At 39.2% G+C, this 6,467-nt stretch overlaps 1 non-coding gene across 1 annotated transcript; it reads right to left on the bottom strand.

The window, feature by feature from the left end:
* Positions 1–5,843: 5,843 nt before the first annotated feature.
* On the bottom strand, positions 5,844–5,951 carry LOC145629660 (small nucleolar RNA R71). Its single transcript, XR_014111819.1, has one exon. It is a non-coding gene; the product is annotated as a small nucleolar RNA R71 (small nucleolar RNA).
* Positions 5,952–6,467: the final 516 nt, after the last annotated feature.

Here is a 6,467-nt window from a genome sequence, read left to right as displayed (position 1 = left end):
GATTACAAGCTTTCTTTGGATAGACTTTCTTCATCTTCCACTTGTGTACTCATGACCACTTGAAAAGCACCTCTCATTTTGTTCCTGAAATAGGAGCATAAAGTGAGTCAATTTTTCGGTATCTAATACCTTATAAATTTCTTATTTTCAAGTGTCAAGATGATACCTGAGATTGAGGCTTTCTATCCTCTTGCCTCATCTTCCAGATACTCGCTACATTCTCTCTTGTAGTGGCCTTGCTTACTATAATAGAAGCAGCACATCTTAGCCTTGTTTTTAAACTCCTTCTTCTTGAGCCTTAGAGCAAACTTAGCCGCCTTGCAAGAATAGGTTTTCTGGAGCTCTTGGACAACTTCCTTGTAGGATAGTTTGTTCCGATTATTGGTAAGTTGCATCTTAATTGCAACGTACCTCGAGTGGAGTGAGCTTAAAAGCATATGAGTCGCTTGCTCATCCTCCACCAGTTTACCAATCAGTTCCAGATGGTTGAATAACCTTATCATCTTTTGCACACGGGCTTGAAGTGGCATCCCGGGTCTAAGTCTTGCACTATAGACCCTAGCCCATACTTCTTGCCTCTCTTTGCTGAGACACCTATCTTGTGGTGGCTTGATCCTCATGTTAGACAATGACCTAGTCACTTCTTCCACAAGTTCATCATAGTTGCCCTTATCGCCCTTTGTTACCCTCAAATTGACCACATCTTCTAGGGCCTTGAGAAGTACATCCGGAAGATAGTTGGAGAATTTCTTCTTCCATTGTTCCGGAATGGAGGTTGCCATGAGTCGAGAGACTCTCTTGCAATCATAACTCCACTCCTCATGAGCCTCATCGCTCGTAATCTCTTTTGAGTAGAAACTCGGGATGGGTAAATCCAAGATATGCTCTAGGTAGCAATTGCGGAGGGTCAAACGGAGTTCCTCTTCCCATTCCTTGAAGTTTACCAAATTCAAGCTCAATGATAACTTCCGGGAAGTTCTGGGAAAATTAGATTGTTGTCGATAGTCGAAGACATGATTCTACAATTGAAAGAATTTTTAAATGAAAAACCATTCAAAAATCTTAAATAAGATTGAATTTTATTCATGCATATTTCAATACTTGTTTAACGTCTTATTTACACATAAAATTTTCCCCATTTTGTAAAAATAAGGCAATTCCAAGATCCAAGGGATCAACAAGTATTTTAGGAATGCTTTGGCTTGTCCTAACACTAGTTATCCCAAGGTAAGCCTTACCTTGCTAATGGCTCCAAGCCATTCTTGGTTAGATAATTGTCGCATCCAATGCATCTTGACGATGTATCTCTTTTGCCACGGCATGTGAGGACTCCTCACCCATGCCGATGAGTTTAACCAAAACCATCTTGCACACCCGCTGTGCCTCACCAACCTCAAAGTAGTAATAGTGCCTCGCTTTGGCGTAGCCCACCATTACACCCATTCGGCTTGCAAGTGTTGTTTTGGAAAGGCAAATTTTAACTTAATATTATTAGGGACCTAGGATTTCTATGTTGGTTGATTTAAGTGAACTTAACTAATCATCACAACATTTTGAAAACCTACACATGCATCTAACATATCATTTATATATAAGCACAAGCATAAATATATAAAGCATAAATATAAGATGTATATTGGCAACTAGCATGACCCCTTAAATTCTTCAAGTCTTCAAAAGGTCTTCTCTTGCAATTTCATGGATTTGTCTTCTAAAAACCTCCGTCTTCAAGACTTAACCAAATTATGCAACAACTAGTATCTACGACTAGGATTAATCTAAATATTAAGGTACAAAAATACTCAACGGTACGTAGACCGTATTTAGATTTACAAAAATACATCACGACACGCAGTCCGTATTTTCTATCCTAATCGGGTCCCACTAGTTGCCATTTCATAAAACCTGCGAGAGAATATACATTCCATTCATCCATTCACTATATGTGAATGGCCCATGCATTGTACAACAAGCAAGTAATAATGCATTAAACACGCACGCGCACTAGTAACTAATCTAGGTGGTTAATCCGATTAACACACCTAATTAAAACTAGGGGTGTTAAAAAAAACCCGACCTGATGTCCCGATGACCCGTTAAATACCTGATGGGAATTTAGGAGAAAAAACTATTTTTTCTGGTCGGGTACCTGACCCGGGAAAATTGCCTTGTATCCGGGTCGGGACATGGGCCGGTCTGCTAGGGATGCGGGTACTCGACTACCCGTTAATAGTATTTCTACTGTGCTTTTTTTTTTTTTTTTCTGTTTTAAAACTGAAATATCCTTAGGGTTTTTATTCTCTCTCATGTCTTCTCTCTTCTATCTTGTAGCCGCCCACTTGCTCACATGAGGCAACCTTTCTCTCTCCTCTCCATATGACTCTTTCTTCCTCCTCACCATATGACTCTTTATTTTTTAATTTTTCCAGCAAATCAACTACCTCACCTCACTATTCATCAATTACATTTACTTCCTATAAAACCTTGTCACCCACAACAATGGTTTGGAGGTATTCATGGATTCATGGTCGCTTCTTGTTCATATGGGAGATGGGAAGCAAGGTTGCTCATGATTTGGAAAAATAATGGTGGTGGTAGGAACGAGGGAAGAAGAGAATTTTTGCGTGCCTTGTAGGGCGATTGTTGGTGTTCAATGGTGGTGGTAGCAAGGTTGTTCAATGTGTTCATTTCTCAACATCTCTTTCACAGTTTCATAGGGAGTAATTAATTATTGGTTTTATTCTACAAATTGTTTATTGAATGAATTTTTTTATATAAATCCCCATAATCAAAGCTTTTATTTTTTACTTTTTATGATATGTAAATACAATTATTTTATTACAAAATTAAGGATGAAGATTATTATTGTCTTTGATATGTTTTGCTACTAGATTCTTTTCATTGCATGATTTTTTTATCAAAAAAATAATAATAAAAATAAAAAGAGATCCGGGTACCCTATGTGGGCTATGTCCCAACCCGAATAATTCGGGTACTTGAGATATTCGGGTCAGGACATGGGAAAAATTAAAAAGTACATGAAACTCCGGGTACTCGGGTTTTCGGGTACCGGAATACCCGGTACCCGGATTTAAACACCCCTAATTAAAAATAGTCAAAGTTGTTTCACCGATTATGTAATTAACGTAATTAATAATTGAAGCTCCCGCTAAATTCTTCATCCATATTAATTACTCCAATTAATTAAGCCGGTAGAATCCAAAATTTGTTAAAATAAATTTTGCCAATGCTGCTAAAAAACCGAGGCCTAGCCTCCAAAATTTTTAATTAAAATAAACAAGATTAATTAAAATCAATAAAATGGCTAAAACGCAAAAAATATTGCCTTATAATGTGGCATATGTGTTAATCAAGGGGAGGTGCGCATAAGCTTCCTAGCTGTGCGCACCATGTCGCAAGCCTCGCAGCACACCCCCGCACCATCCCACACACGAGTACCAAGACCGCACCAAGCAATGGCTAGCGCACACAGCTATGTTGCTGCTTGGCAGTGGTGCTTACTGCCTCGGTGATGAGTGGCATTTATGCCACTCTATTATCCTTTTTCTTTAAGGATTTTTCCTTCATTTGCACTTGTTTGGCCCTTTTTCTAAGTATTTTTACCTAGTTTTGTTTCCTCTTTTCGTTTCTCCTTTATCTTCCCTTTTCTTAGTCTTCTCGCCTTCTCTTTATTTTGATTTCCATACTTTTGTTTTGTAGGTATTTCGTGCCAAAAGAAAGAAGATTTCAAGGAGCCAAGCAAACTGTTCTGCGCGAGATGCTGTGCGGCTATTGTGCGGGCACGCACCCTTGGCTGTGCGGGCGCGTAGCCCTGTTATAACCCGTGCAGCCAGGCTGAAGAAAGAGAGCCAAACCAGAGAGTTTGTGCAACCTATTGTGCGGCTTCTATGCAGGCGCGCGACCTGCTGCCCGGGCGCACAAGTTATCTGTGCTTGCGCGCTTGATTTCCCCGTACCCTCAAAGTTGCGGCCGCACACTATGCTGAGAGGGCGCACACTTCTACTGCGCGGGCGCGCACCGCTGGGTTTCTGATTTCTTTGCGCCTTGTTGCCCAAGTTTCTTCCTTTTGGGGGATCCACATATATGTAGATGGGACTCTTTATAATAGAGGACACTTAGTACTAACTCCATAGAATATTAGCCTAATCTAGAGAGAGAAAGTAGATTGTTATTCAAGCATCCTTTATTGTAATCAACTTTGCTCAAGTTTTAATCTTCAATCAATCAAGCAAGAATCCAAGATTTCATCTTTCATTAATCCTTTCTTTAGTAATCTCTTCTCCTTTCCTTTAGTTTTATTTATTTGTTTTATTGTTACTTATTCTTGTTAATCTTATTAGTTCATGTAGTTGTTATTGATTTCATTAATTTTAATCATGTTTTGTTTTGAGTTTCTTGAGTTTATTTCTAGTTTTGATATTATGTTTAATCTCCCTTCTCTAGGCTAAACTTTTAGTTAGGAGAAGGGGGTGGACGATATGAGTTGATATTGGATGAATGATGATGGTTGGATTGAACTTATGCCATAAATTGATGAAAGACATGATTTTTAATGGCTTAAGATTATTGTTGTACTCTATTTGATGTTTTCTAGTTTAAATGCATGAAAGTGATTTGAACTGTACTAGATTAAGATCATCTCTATTTTAATGATTGCATGAGAATGAGTTATTAAAGTAGAGTTTTTATGGATTGTGCTTCTTTATTCTCTTGATTTGATTGTAACTAATAGGATGCATGAGAATGATCCTTATTACTATAAACCTCTTTCATTGATTTGCCTAGACTATTGCATGAGAATGAATTGTTTAGGTAGAATCTTGTGTTCTTTGGCATGTGTTTCATGATAATCATCATTATTCCCCTCTTTCTAATCATATTGGACACCCCCGTATCCCTAGCATCATTTTCCCTTGATTTTAATCATCAATTTCTTGCTTATTTGTAGTTTTAGTGTTCTTACTCAACAAAACCAACAAAAACAATCCCCTTTTTACTCTTGCATTAGTGATAATTGATGTTGAATTAGTGTGCTTCCCTAGTGGTTAGACCCTTTACCTGCCACTAACTAGTTTAGTGTAGGTTTAGGTATTATAAATGATTAATTTGATTAGGGTAGTAGCTTAACGACCTATCTAACCTTCGATCAAATTTTCGTGCCATTGCCGAGGAAGCGGCTTGTTTAGCGTCTATTATTGCTTATGTTAGCGTCATCTTACTTTCTTTTCTTTTTGTTTTATTTCCTTGTCATTGCTAATTGTTTGCTTAGCTTTGGTGAATTCTTAGGAGGTCTCAAGGAGCACCCTCACATCAAATTAACCACGAGATCAACCGAACCTTGAGACAAGTCCGTAGGCTTTATCAAGACGAGGGAAGAGTTTTTGGTGATATAGTTCATAGTGAGAGTGATACTTACTCTTCAAGTTCACCAAGCGGATCAATGGCCGGGACAAGAAAATGATGTTTTGTTTTGTGAGTTTAGAAATCCGGAGGATTATGAGCTCACGGGAGGGATTTTGCTACCCGTCACGGAAACCAACTTCTCAATCAATCCACAGTATACTAGAATGGTCCAATAGGAGCAATTTTCTGAAAGTGCAAGTGAGGACCCTATTGAACATTTGGACCGATTCCTTGAACTGTGCGCAATGATGCAAACCAATGAAGTGAGTCAAGACTACATTCGTATGCACCTTTTCTGGCAATCTCTCACCGGACGAGCAAAGAAATGGCTAAAGCAAGTAAAGCCTAACACTCTCACAACATGGAGGGAGGTCGTAAAGGCGTTCTTGAAGCAATTTATCTCCGAGGAGAAGACCGCCGAAATGAGAAGGAAAATCGCATCATTTGAGCAAGAAGCCGATGAAAGTCTTGGTGAAGCAGGGGAGAGATTCAAAGTGTTGGTACAAGCATGTCCCCACCATGAGTACAATAAAGGGTTGCTCATGCGGTTTTTCTACGACAGATTGGAGCCCATGTCAAGAGCCAATTTGGATGCGGGGGCGGGTGGTCAATTAATCAAAATCCCTCAAAATCAAGTTGAAGCCACAATAGAAGAGGTAGCGAAGAATTACTCTTGGGGGGGGGGGGGGCTGAAGAAGAAATGCTCCAAAGAAAGGTGGTATTTACAAATCGGAGAAAGTTGATCAATTACAACATCAAATTGATCAACTAACAAAAGGGCTTTATAAGTTGAACACAAGTGTGAATGCAAGTTCAAGCGGTGGAGCAAGCTCCTCTCAAGTTAACTCTTTCTCTTATCAAAATTGTGAAGGAATGAACCATGATACATCTTATTGTAGAGGTTTAAGCCCCGAGCATGTAGCGGCATACAACACAAAGCAAGAGGGATTTAGAGGAAGCGGCGGTGGAGTAGCTTGGAGACAACCACCACCCGGGTTTGTACCTCAACCTAAAAAATGGAACTAACAAGCTCAACCTTCCTA

This window comes from Chenopodium album, chromosome 4 (genome assembly GCF_948465745.1).
Source record: "Chenopodium album chromosome 4, dcCheAlbu1.1, whole genome shotgun sequence".
In the NCBI taxonomy this organism is placed as follows: Eukaryota; Viridiplantae; Streptophyta; class Magnoliopsida; order Caryophyllales; family Amaranthaceae; genus Chenopodium; species Chenopodium album.
The sequence above is the reverse complement of the archived record's forward strand: the minus strand, read 5'-3'. Positions and strand labels throughout refer to the sequence as shown.